The sequence below is a fragment of the Xyrauchen texanus genome, chromosome 5 (genome assembly GCF_025860055.1).
Source record: "Xyrauchen texanus isolate HMW12.3.18 chromosome 5, RBS_HiC_50CHRs, whole genome shotgun sequence".
NCBI lineage: Eukaryota > Metazoa > Chordata > Actinopteri > Cypriniformes > Catostomidae > Xyrauchen > Xyrauchen texanus.
In genome coordinates this window covers 9,876,061-9,890,464 of record NC_068280.1, presented here as the reverse complement: position 1 = coordinate 9,890,464, position 14,404 = coordinate 9,876,061, and the positions used below count along the sequence as shown (strand labels likewise).

Genomic DNA, 14,404 nt, shown 5'->3' with positions numbered 1-14,404 from the left:
AGTTCATTTAAACAACGTCAAAAGTACTATGACCAACCATTGCAGCCTATGAAGTATCAGTTATGTCGATAAATATAATTTGATAAAGCTAAATGTTGTGATTATATTCCGGGTTCTATACAAGTTAAGCTACTTCGACAGCATTTGTGGCATAATGTTGATTACCAAAAAATAAAAAATATTTCAAATTGCCCCTCTTTTTTCTTTAAAAAGAAAGCAAAAATCTGGGTTACACTGAGGCACTTGTAATGGGGCCAATTTGTGAATGTTATACTCTTTGTTTAAAAAGTATAGCCACAAGATGTAAACAATATGCATGTTAACATGATTGTTGTCTGATAATATTGCTTACTTTTGGTCTAAAGTTATATGCAATTTCACAACTTCATTGCCATGAAAACGAAACGCCATAAACCATAAAACTTCCCATAAAAAAGTTTTAAACAACTCTACAGCTCAAATAATACATGAGCAGTAACAGGAACAATTATAGCTTAACATTTCTACCTTTAATCCCTCCAAAAATTGGCCCCATTCACTTCCATTGTAAATACTTCACTCTAGCCTCAGTGTTCGCTTTATTTATTAATTTTTTTAATTAAAAATAATTGTTAGTAATTGTTTGTGGTAATCAACATTATGCCATAATTGTTATCAACTGAGTTTAACCCGAAATATTCCTTCATGCAAAAATGTTAGCCTTTGTCACCATTTACTTGAAAGAAATGAAAGTAGTTGATGATTGAAGCTTTCATATTCTGCCTCACAACTCATATGGGTTTGGAACAACATGAGGGCAAGTAAATTTTGGCAGAATTGTATTTCAGTTCAAGTATCAGCAGTAATCCCTTCCATCACATCTCCTATACAACTACCACTTTACAGTAGATATTTTGAAGAAAAAGTGAAAAAAGGAAAACAAATCTGACAACACACGATCTTGTCAATACTGAGACCACATATACTGTCTTTGGCTCATCAAATCACATACGGTTACCTAAGTGACTTTCCTCTCCCACACACTACAAAACCTAGGCTCTTGTCCTGAGGCTGCATGATGATTTAACAACATCATCATTATATCATCTACTGTGACACACATTTCAATGTGCAGAAACACATGAGAATCCTCAAGCTGTGCAATCTGTTTCATTATCTGGATGTCTTCATATGTCATTCTGTCAGGAGTACACATCATTATTGGTATCTGTCTCCTTCTCTGTCTGTCCATATTGTGGCACAAATGATCTCTTTCTGGGTCTGTCTCATTCTTTATTACATCCTTCCTCCTTAGCCGGGAAGACAGAGTAAACCTTTTTTTTTTTTTTCTAATGGGGTTTGAAGACTCTCGTCTCAGATCTGTAATGAAATAACAAAAAGGCTTTTGATTAGGCCCTTCTTTCCAAGCATTAGGAAATTGAGGGGAAACAAAAGTTACCTAAAATCATCAAAGAGCTCTTTTGAACTTAAGCCATCTAAGAGTGATTTACAACCCTGTGCCATCAGAGGCTATGAATGAGGGACTGGTATGATGCTCCAACACGATCAACATTGTTGCAATCAGCTCTGATCTTGATGAGACAAACTGCTGCCCCCAAGATGGAGGTCCATTGTTGCCACGGATACAAGCTCAGAATGTGAAACAGTAATAAATGGATTCAAATAAGACAGCCAGTAATGATGAATCATCACAAAGGTAACAAGGAAAGGAGGACAGGGTGGAAAAGTAAAAGAACGCAGGAAGAATGTTGGAATGGGAAGAGAAGAGGGTAAATAAAAATTGATTGGTTTTTGCAGAGATGGGTGGAGGCAGATACAGCAGAACAGAGTACAAACAAAAAAGAATGCTTTGAAAATAATAAATAAATGCAGATAATGGCCTCAAAAATATATGAACACTTCAAACAAACTTAAAAAAAAAACAAATTATATTATTGCATTTGGCTAAACATTATATGATGTTTTACCTTGTGAATTTCTTTTTATTATGTACTGTAATTTCCAATCAGATGATTGCAACACTCTCCAAAAAAGGTTGGGACAGTCGAGTGTTTTCCACTGTGAAACATCACCATTTCTTCTAATAAGACTTATTAAACATTTAGGCACTGAAGACTCAAGTTTGTTACATTTAAAAAGTGGATTTTTTTTAAGGGGAATTGTATGGGGTCTTTGTTGCCGTATTGTGCGCTTTACAATGCACCACAAATTCTCAATTGAGATGAATGAACGTTACATCTATATAGCGCTTTTCTGACACTACACTCAAAGCACTTTACACAGTGAACAGGGGACTCTCCTCAAACACCACCAGTGTGCAGCATCCACCTGGATGATGTGACAGCAGCCATAATGAGCCAGTATGCTCGCCACACACCAGCTACTGGTAGAGAGGAGAGAGTAGAGTTATAGCTGGATGACAGTATATGCTGGATGACAGTATATGCTGCTCCAAAATGTTTACATATCTCTCTGCATTAATGGTGCCCTCACAGATATGTGAGTTATCCATGCCATGGGCACTGACACACCCCTGTCCCATACAGACACTGGCTTTTGAACCTGATGCTGATAACAGCTTGGATGGTCCTTTTCCTCTTTGGCCCAGAGAACACGACAGCTGTGTTTTTCAAAAACTATTTAAAATGTGGACTCATCGGACCAAAAAACACAGTTCCACTGTTCTACTTTACATCTAAGATGAGTCTGAGCCCAGAGAAGTCGGCAGAGCTTCTGGACAGTGTTGATGTAGGGCTTCTGCTTTGCATAGTAAAGTCTTAACTTGCATCTGTGCAGCAGCGAAAGGTGTTGACTCACAAAGGTTTACTGAATAAATCCCAAGCCCATGTTTATGATATATCTTACAGATGAATGATGTTTTTTAAGACAGTGATGTCTTCAGGATCAGAGATAATGTGCATTCAGAAGTGGTTTTCGTCTTGCCCTTTACACACCAAGATTTGATTAGATTCCTTGAATCTTTTAACTATACTGTGCATTGTAGAGGGTGAAATGCCCCAAATCATTCTAATTTGTCTTTGGGGAACATTGCTCTCAAAGTGCTGGGTTATTAGCTGAAGCATCTGTTGATCTCCAAAAGAGAGTGGGGTTATTCCAAAGGGGGTTATGCCAACTTCAAAATGGGGCATCACTTCCACTCGTTAAGGTTAGGGAAAGGTTTAGGTTAGGGGCTTCCTATATCTTTGCTGGCAGTTTGGAAATCCCACCTCTTTTCTGAGCTCTGCCTGCAGCTATATCCTTCTCAAAAAAATCTGTGAAATACTAGCCTCTGTTCTTGAAATGATTTTTTGTGAAACAAGTCCTTAACTTTCATGGAAAATTGTAAACAGCATTACAGTTACATTTATGCATTTGGCCAACACTTTTATCCAAAGTGATTGACAGAGCCCTTATTACAGGGACAATCTGGAGCAACCTGGTGTTAAGTGCCTTGCTTAAGGACACAATGGTGGTGGCTGTGGGGTTTGAACCAGAGTCCTTCTGATTACCAGATTACCAGTTATGTGCTTAGACCACTACACCACCTCAGCTGCCTCAGCAAGTCCAAAGACAGTCATGGCTGATTCCAAAAGTTGAAACTCCACTGGCTACAGGTTTGTCTAGCTTTTATTGATCCATGAGATTTCACTGTGCCAATTATCCATCATTTCCCACTACTCATCTCATGCCACTAGTCTAGGGAGAATAAAACACTAAAAGGCCCTCTCACATATCCCATGCTGTACCACTAGCTGATGTGGACCAACCTGCACTCAAGATCTGTGAAGACGATGTGTGCTGTGTCTTTCGGAAGCAAAGGTCAAGGAAGGCTTCAGGCCCAGATGACGTCTCACCAGCCTGCCTTCGTTCCTGTGCTAACAATCTGGCCCCCATCTTCACACAGATCTTCAATAGATCACTAGAGCAGTGTGAAGTCCCATGCTGCTTCAAACGCTCAATTATTATCCCTGTCCCTAAGAAACCAAAAATCATAGGACTTAATGACTACATACCTGTTGCCCTGACATCTGTGGTCATGAAGTCATTTGAGAGACTGGTGTTGGCCCACTTGAAGGACATCACTGGACCCTTTATAGATCCCCTTCAATTTGCTTACCGAGCAAACAGGTCTGTGGATGATGCAGTAAACATGGGACTGCATCATGTCCTGCAACATCTGGACAGACACACGCAAGGATCCTTTTTGTGGACTTCAGCTCGGCTTTCAACACAATCATCACAGCTATTCTCCGGACTAAGTTAAACCAACTCCCTGTTTCCATGTCTATCTGTAGATGGATTACCAGCTTTCTGATGGAAAGGCAGCAGCTTGTGAGGCAGGGAAAATTAACTTCCACCACCTGTACCATCAGCACTGGTGCCCCCCAGGGATGTGTGCTCTCCCCACTACTCTTCTCCCTCTACACCAATAACTGCACCACCAAGGATCCCTCTGTCAAGCTCCTGAAGTTTGCAGACGACACCACTGTCATCGGCCTCATCCGAGATGACGATGAGTCTGCATATAGAAAGGAGGTTGAACGGCTGGCTGTCTGGTGCAGTCAAAACAACCTGGAGCTGAACACGCTCAAAACGGTGGAGATGATTGTGGACTTTAGGAGAAACACCCCAACATTGTCCCCCCTCATCAATCTAAACAGCACTGTGGCAGCAGTAGAGTCATTCAGGTTCCTGGGCACTACCATCACTTCAGGACCTGAAGTGGGAGACACACATTGACTCCATTGTGAAAAAGGCCCAGCAGAGGTTGTACTTCCTTCGCCAGCTGAGAAAGTTCAACCTGCCACAGGCGCTGCTGAAACAGTTCTACACAGCAGTCATTGAGTCTGTCCTCTGCACTTCAATAACTGTCTGGTTTGGTGCAGCTATGAAATCAGACAGCAAAAGACTACAGAGGACAGTTTGGACTGCTGAGAGGATTATTGGTGGCCCCCTGCCCCCCCCCCTTCAAGAACTATACACTTCCAGAGTGAGGAAAAAGGCTGATAAAATCACTCTGGACCCCACTCACCCAGCCCAATACATTTGTTAACTGTTACCTTCTGGCCGATGCTTCAGAGCTCTGATCACCAACCGTCAGGCACAGGAACAGTCTTTACCCTCAGACTATCCATCTCATGAACAGTTAAATTGCCCCATTGAGCAATAATTATGTGCAATACATAGTTAAGTCTATTTATATTATCCAACATATCCACTTCTGCCATTACATACATTGGACTGTAAATAATATACTGTATTTTTGTTCTTTATATAATGGATTTGTAATAGATTTGCACTACGTGTGTGTATGTGGGTACGTATGAAGGTGAGTGAATGTACGTATATTTATAATTATTTATTTGTATTAATCTTTTTTTTTTGTTTTTTGTTTTTAATTATCTATGTCTTGCTGCTGTTTTTGTATTGTTTTTGTATTGTTGTACACTGGAAGCTCCTGTCACCAATACAAATTCCTTGTATGTGTAAGCATACTTGGCAATAAAGCTGATTCTGATTCTGATTACACAATGTTATATTCCATACAATTTAGCAAATATTCACAACCATTGAGTATAATGTTTGCTGTGGTTCAGATGCTAAGAATTAATATATTGAAACAGCTCATTTATACTGTTTTAACTGATTCAATTAAGAAACATAACCACAGCATTGGCTTGCCTCTGTTTAAAGTGTGTTTATCATTAGCCTGCAGCCGGGAGAGACTTTACAGTAAAAAAAGACATACATTGATCTGTTTTTCACCCACACTTATTAAATCCCTTCTGATAACATTAATTTAACCAGTGGAGTCTTTTGGATTATTTTAATGCTGATTTATGTGCTTTTTGGAGCTTCACATTTTTGGTACCTATTTACTTTCATAAGCACCTACAGAGCTGAAAATCTTTGTTTCTGTTCAGCAGAAGAAAGAAAGTCATACACATCTGGGATGGCATGAGGGTTAGTAAATTATGAAAAAATTCTATTTTTTTGGTAAACTATACTTTATTATTAATCTACACATACTCTAAGTATTACTATTATTATGGCCCAAGGACTGAATGTGCAGAGACCCTATTGCTTTTTTAGGGCCAAAGCACTGAAAATGCAGAGGCCCTATTGTTCTTCTAACGATTATTATTAGGGCCTAAACACTGAAAGTGTGGAGGCCCTATTGTTCTTCTAAGGATTATTATTATTAGAACTCATGCACTGAAAGTGTGACAGCCCTATTGACCTATTAAGGATTTTTTTTGTTTATTCTAAAAAGAAAGATTTTGGGGCACTTCATTTGCTCAAAACCTCATGAAATTTTGCACACGCATCAGAGTCGTTTTAATTAGGGCTTGGCAAAAGTTCATATATGGGTGTGTAGAGGGGGCTCAGTAGTGCAATCTAGAAGATGGGCATGTTCTGGGGGCTCTGTAGCACACCCCTTTTGAGGGATTCTTCATATCTGAAATAGTGTTGCCATGGCAAATGGCAATGTCATTATTCCTTTTTATGTAAATTCACATGTTTTTGAGGTTCTTGGCATGCTTAAATTTTCATGATATTATGCTCACACATCAGAGTTGTTGGCCATTAGATCTGGGACAATTTTTACATTTGGGCGTGGCTGGGAAGCTCTGTAGGGCCACTGTAGGGCCTTGCCCCACTAAAAATGGCAGCAGAGACAGCATGGCCCTTTGTTCTATGATCGAAGGGGAGACATTGAACTCGGTTTCCCAGAATGCTTCACACCCAAACGGGAAGTCCCGCCCATGGACTCAATCTCAAACGTCATCGGCCTATGACCGATGATGTCATCTTCGTAACAAAACTAGCGGTCCGATACAGCCTCGCTGCATACTACTGCACAAGCTGCGCTTTAAAGAGACACCAAGGAATTTCCCTCCTTCTGGACAAAGACAGACCACGTTTTTCTAAACCTAGCGGTTTTAGTACAAGTGTAGTGTACTTAGTACAACCAGTTTACTTCATTTTCACTGCGAGACAACAGTGAATTTATTTAGAAAACGGAAAAGGCAACCAGCTTCCCTTCTCAATCGTTTTCAATCAACGTTGACTACCTCCCGCGATTCTCTCGATCACCGGACCCGAGAAACAACGCAGAGACGTGTTTTCTCGCTGACGAGCGCAAGACAAAGGACCGAATCCAGATCGTTTTCTCCTGACCGCTCAACGCAACAGGATTCAACGAACAACCCTGCGGAAATCACACAGGATTTTCCCCAAGTAAGGCTTGATATCTGGGCAGATTTAGTTTAGAAACTGTGACTTTTCTTATAAAGCTCTTTGCTCTCTCTCTCTCTCTCTCTCTCTCTCTCACACACACTGAAATTCACAGAGCGAGCAGCATAGTGGTTTATGTACGAATCAGGCTGGTGTTTTTCAAATTGTTTTGTTCAGTTCCTTTGTGTGTCTGCTCATTATCACCCACACGTGGTATTAGCTCCATAGTGCTAGATCTGATCCAGCCATCTTTCTTTCCCTACACCTTCAAATAATCATTGGCTCCGCCCTTTCCGGCCTAGCCCTCCATTTTGAACTAGTTCCACATGAGGAGTTTAGTCCGCCATTTTGTGTCTTTGTTACCGAATCGAGACACACACACACACACACACACACACATACAGTAGCATATAGCTCCACTATTTAGTTAAGATTTCCACTTTATGTTTTTGTGTTATATTCATCTAGTATTGGCAGTGTTCATTGCTGTTTGATTATAATAAATCTTGTTATATTATAATAAGTACGCCTAGTTGTTTGTTTGAATATTGTGTTGAAGCCATCCTCTGCCACGTCAAGAACTCCTGTATTACTTCAGTATTGTTAAATTGTTGTTGTTAGAAGCCAACTGTAACCAGAATACTGTTGGATTCATATGGCAATAATTTGACTAGCTTCTTCCCTTTTTGATTAATTTGATTATCAATCAAAATACTCAATCTTCAGGGTAGAGTTTTATGAGACTTGATCAGTCACTTACTATCATTTTTCTCTTGTCAAAGAGTGGTGCCCCGAGGATAGAATTTAACAAATTAAATTATATTATTTAATTTAATTATGAATTAATAATTAATAAACATGAATTATTAATTGTATCTGATAGTAAAACTGATCTAACCAACCTGTGCACCCTACACCACCTTTTGACAAAAAGTGTCGGGGTCAGTTTCTTCTGTGGTCACCAAAATTGCTACATATATTCTTCAAGGACAACTTTCAAAATGACAGTCATTAGCTTCGCCCAACATTTTGGATTGAATGTGAATTTTTTTTTAATTGCAGGCCCTGAACTTTTGAATACTCTTCCTAGGGGATTCATGTTACTGTCACCAATTTTAGGCAACCTTATGCCAAGACATTGAAGATCCTAAATTGTGAACTGACTTTTGATATATCGAATGGTGTTGCCATGGCGAGGCAATAAATTAAGGGCAAAAATCTGAAACAGGAAAGCACAGCATAGTTCTAGCGGGAAGACTAGCAGCTGTACATCATCGCACCATTAGCTGGGTAATTCTTAGCCAATCACATGTAAGCCATTGCTTTATAAGTCTGCTCACAATCTATCACATTGCTGTTTCAGTGTGCTAACACGGCAACCTTCACACCCTACCACCACCCTACCTACCATTCCCGTCCTCCATGGGGGTAGGCTCCTCGCCCCTGCCTCCTATCTCCAGCAGAATATGACGGTTCTGAGTTCAACTTCGTTGGACCGCCAGACAGGGCCTATGCCAAAATAGAGACATTAATTTTCTGTTTTATATTCATCTAATAAATGGTCTCAAGTCTGCGAGTCTTCCTGAGAGAATTGCCTTATATCTTCTGCATGCATTGTGTGATCACGGTCATAGCACCACCAACTGGCAGTTGAAACTTTATTATATTATATACTTTATTATATTATTAAATATTATATTAAAATTATATTATTATAAAAATATTTGATATCTTAAATAGTGTTGCCATGGCAACACATTCATTGTTATCATTCCTTTCTTCCTATATTTGGGTGTTTTTGAAGTGAAATGAAATGTTGCACACATATCAGAGTTTTGGCCATTATGGCTGGGTAAAAGTTCATGCATGGGCATGTAGGGGGGCTCTGTAGCACCCGCTTTAAAATCGGCATGTAAGACGGCCTCTGCAGCACCCCCATTTTAACCTACAATCACCAAAATTGCTACATATATATAGTTCTCATCAAGCCGGACAACTTTCATTATCATAGTCATTATTTTGGGTCACGTCGCACCACCACCTGGCAGCAGGAAGTGTGGCTCTTACAACAGACTTTAAGATAGACCTCTCATATTTACTCAAATTGCTTCAAAATTGTTTTGAATAATGTCAAATGCCAAATGCATTTGTCCACCTTGCATTGTTTTCCGAAAGCCACCAGGTGGAAATGGACCCATGGTGCTTGGGCCTGTCATCGCTGCTTGCTGCTATATTTAATATTGATATTGAAACCGCATTCATCATCAATCTGAAATTACTAAAATTACTCAAACTTTTGAATGTATTTGGTTTATTTAGCTAATTAAATTAGCCTGCTTGAAAATAGTAATAAAAGATACCTTTGTGTGCAGTAAATGTACACTGCAAAAATATTTTCTTAATTTTCCATTAAAAATATCTAAACATCCCTAAAAGAAGACACATTTGCTTGAAAAGCAAAATGACATATAATATTAAGTGTATTTTTAGAAAACATTAGGGAGGATTATGCTTAACACAAACACACAAGCACACAATGGAATTTATTAAATAAAAACATAATTCAAAGGGGAAATAAGTGTATTTTCCTTACCCAGTAGGCTTTGTTTTTCATATTCCCTAATTATGATTAGATTTCTATGAAAACAATACTTGATATCTTTTTATTTTGCTTTTCAAGTATCTTGTGTTAGAAATGTTTAGATATTTTAACCAAAAAATAAAAAAAAATAACTACAAAGAAATATGTTTTTCAGTGATATCTTCTGTCATTCAGCTATAACAACAAAGTAAATGCAAGTGTAAATAGCCAGGTCTTAGCTAGGTCCATTTAACATTTATATTATTCAAAAACGGAATGGAAAGAAATACTGCAAAAATTGAATAACTGAATAAATGTAATTACATTTTTGGGTTAACTGTTCACACTCTTTGGCACCCAGCAGACAATGAACAGATAGGTGACATAATTGCCAAATATGCTGTCTACATAGGCAGCTCGCTATATTTAAGACACAGCCCATCATTTCACAAGGGCTTTCTCCCTAAATAATCGGAATCCCGCATCATTGACAGCTGATGAAGTCGTGGATAAACATGTCATTTAAGATAGGTGCGCACGGTAAAGGGTGGAGGCACTATATAATAAGAAATGGAGATCACTCTATCTCTCTTGGGTCTGAGGATGTAAAAAATGATACCGCAAGCGGTTCTACCTCTTTTCTTATTTACTGTGGAGATCCAACACTGGTAATAAGACAAAAATACAGATAGTAGGCTAATGTCAAATGCAATTCAAGCAAATCGGTGATGGGCGTATATTTGGAGGTCTGTTACCTCGCTGTAAATTCGTGCCCGACGTCGCAACCAGTCAGATTTTAACAATGTTTCTCCTAAAACGTAAGCGAACCCCGATCCAAGTCCGTCTCCTCTCGCCCTTACATGATCGCTGATTCGCGGTTTGCTAATATTATGCGGGTTCGTCCCTGCAGCGAAAGCATCGAACGCGCTATTCCGATTGTCACCATCCAAAACATGTTACATGTGTCAGAAGTGTGCCTCTCACCTCGCAGATCTGTGCCCATTTTCCTCCCGTGCCCAGCAGCGGCTTCAGCAGGATGACGTCACGAGCTCCACTCGCTGCAGCAGAAGACGAGCGCGAACACGCGTAGCGCAGGGAAATAGTGTGTGTGTGTGTGTGTGTGTGTGTGTGTGTGTGTGTGTGTGTGTGTGTGTGTGTGTGTGTGTGTGTGTGTGTGTGTGTGTGTGTGTGTGTGTGTGTGTGTGTGTGTGTGTGTTGCTCACTGCTACGAATGGAATATATGCCCTACTTGTCCTGCCTGGAGTCATGGAGTCGGCGTAAGATGATTGTGATTCAGCTTTTCTTGCAGTAATTGAGGAAAAAGTATTCGACCATTGCGGATTGTAAACACAAGGTGATGATAAATGTATTCTACAACATACAGTTTGCGTTTAATGTGTTAACGTTATATGTAAACACATATATTTGTTTTATGTATTTATTATTTTTTTCTGTATAAACAAAACAGCATTTTTATATATATATACACTCACCTAAAGGATTATTAGGAACACCATACTAATACTGTGTTTGACCCCCTTTCGCCTTCAGAACTGCCTTAAATGGTCTGCACTTATATAGCGCTTTTTTTTATTAACCTTAGAGGTTACCAAAGCGCTTTACATTGTGTCCCAATCACCCATCCACACTCACATTCACACACCAATGGCGGCAGAGCTGCCATGCAAGGCGCTAGCCTGCCATTGGGAGCAACTCAGGGTTCAGTGTCTTGCCCAAGGACACTTCAGCATGTGGAGCCATGTGGGCCAGGATTTGAACCACCAACCCTGCGATTGGTAGCCAACCCGCTCTACCATCTGAGCCACAGCCGCCACAGCCACCTTAATTCTACGTGGCATTGATTCAACAAGGTGCTGAAAGCATTCTTTAGAAATGTTGGCCCATATTGATAGGATAGCATCTTGCAGTTGATGGAGATTTGTGGGATGCACATCCAGGGCACGAAGCTCCCGTTCCACCACATCCCAAAGATGCTCTATTGGGTTGAGAAATGATTCGAGCTTTGTGACATGGTGCATTATCCTGCTGGAAGTAGCCATCAGAGGATGGGTACATGGTGGCCATAAAGGGATGGACATGGTCAGAAACAATGCTCAGGTAGGCCGTGGCATTTAAACGATGTCCAATTGGAACTAAGGGGCCTAAAGTGTGCCAAGAAAACTTCCCGCCAAATTCTGACTCTACCATCTGAATGTCTCAACAGAAATCGAGACTCATCAGACCAGGCAACATTTTTCCAGTCTTCAACTGTCCAATTTTGGTGAGCTCTTGCAAATTGTAGCCTCTTTTTCCTATTTGTAGTGGAGATGAGTGGTAACCGGTGGGGTCTTCTGCTGTTGTAGCCCATCCGCCTCAAGGTTGTGCATGTTGTGGCTTCACAAATGCTTTGCTGCATACCTCGGTTGTAACGAGTGGTTATTTCAGGCAAAGTTGCTCTTCTATCAGCTTGAATCAGTCAGCCCATTCTCCTCTGACCTCTACCATCAACAAGGCATTTTCGCCCACAGGACTGCCTCATACTGGATTTTTTCCCTTTTCACACCATTCTTTGTAAACCCTAGAAATGGTTGTGTGTGAAAATCCCAGTAACTGAGCAGATTGTGAAATACTCAGACCGGCCCGTCTGGCACCAACAACCATGCCACGCTCAAAATTGCTTAAATCACCTTTCTTTCCCATTCTGACATTCAGTTTGGAGTTCAGGAGATTGTCTTGACCAGGACCACACCCCTAAATGCATTGAAGCAACTGCCATGTGATTGGTTGATTAGATAATTGCATTAATGAGAAATTGAACAGGTGTCCCTAATAATCCTTTAGGTGAGTGTATGTATATAGGCCTATATATATATCATAAGTTACAGTCAGTGGATACATTAAATAAAGGAATTAATTTAAATGGCTGCTTTTCACAGCTTTCTTATTTTCAAGTTCAATGTATTTTTCAAGGATTGTCGGACTTCTGTTTAAAAGATTAAAAATCGAGGTTTGTTCTTCCCATACTTAACTTTATGTGTACCAATGGAAAAAAAACAAAAAACAAATATCAAATAACATTCTTTACAATGAGACATATCAAAATGAAAGAAATCATGTAAAACTTTTCAAAGCAAAGTTGTAAATTAGACATACTACAATATTTAACAAACGAGTAGAAGTTTGACCAAGAACACACTGAGTAAGGGAAAATCCCAAATAAATGAAAAACGATGTCTGGATACAATCCACAAAATGAACAAGATACATCAATATCACGTACACATCACTTGTATTGCAATTATAGCATCATCATTATTTTCTTCAGAGAGCTTTTGATGTGAATACACAACATGCTTTCCTATAACAATGAGACCAAATCTCTAATGTAAAGCAATTACCCATAAACATTGCTCAGTTATTTTAAATAACTTGTTTTACAGCTGGGGAACATATCATGTTTATCAGGGGCAGTGCAGAAATTGAGAAACAGTCTGAACCCTGGAACAGGTGCATGACTTTTAGAGGACATGTGAGAACATAAGTCAATAGCGTCATCTTGTGGCTGTATTGTAAATGCACAAGAGCCACATCAGAAAAATCTATCTATCTATCTATCTATCTATCTATCTATCTATCTATCTATCTATCTATCTATCTATCTATCTATCTATCTATCTATCTATCTATCTATCTATCTATCTGTCTGTCTGTCTATCTGTCTGTCTGTCTGTCTGTCTGTCTGTCTGTCTGTCTGTCGGCCTGTCGGTCTGTCTGTCTGGATCATCACAGTTAATAATGTGAAGTTATAAATGTAACAAGAGAGGCTGGAGTTCTGTGTTCTGCCAAAAAAGGTAAAAAAATATGACAATGTAATTCTTAAAAATAAACAAATAAATAATCACCGAAACTCCAAGTCAAGTAATTATTTTATAGCAGCTTTACAGGAAATACTGCTTTACTGTAATGTCTGTAATGTCTTAAAGTCCTCATTGAGTAGATAAAATGAAAAACATGATTGAAAATCATCTTTAAAAATTGTTTGTCTTCAGGCCCCCCATGGGCAAGCCAAAGATGACTGTGGCAAAGAATCAAAAACTCCAGTTCATTGTAGGGCACTTTGCCTCTGACTATACCGCATTCATTTAATGTCATTATAATTTATTTATGTGTAATTTTCAAGTCATATATTAATTGAGTAAACTGAGTGGGCAATGTTTAAAACTAAATATATTGATTGAACTGTAAGATTCATGATAAAATGTCTTTGAAGTCCATCCCAAAATAAACTGTGGAAGTGCATGTAAATGCAGTGTAATTTTGTTTTATTTGGCTGATGAAGACTTTGGTTGGTTTTAATAATTTGTCTCTATATTCCCTTTTAAAAGATCAATCCAAGCTTGAGGCAGTTCATTTCTGCTGAAGTCCATCCTAAATCCAAGTTGCAGTCAGGGGCCAGTGAAGTATCCCTTGCTGTACGGTTGGAGTTGGCAACAGATCATATGCAAATAAGTCATTAAATAATTATATTTAGAACCCCAGTGAGCAAGCCAAAGGATGTTGGTTAATGGATAAACCAGGCTCACT

General features: G+C 39.3%; 1 protein-coding gene across 1 annotated transcript in view; it reads right to left on the bottom strand.

Moving 5' to 3' along the window:
• Positions 1 to 10,828, bottom strand: part of LOC127643585 (F-box only protein 41-like) — a 54,528-nt gene extending 43,700 nt beyond the window's left edge. The window contains exon 1 of the mRNA XM_052126371.1: positions 10,805 to 10,828. The gene's annotated coding sequence lies outside the window, so the exon portion shown is untranslated. The remainder of the gene's footprint in view (positions 1 to 10,804) is intronic.
• Between the last annotated feature and the right edge of the window lie 3,576 nt (positions 10,829 to 14,404).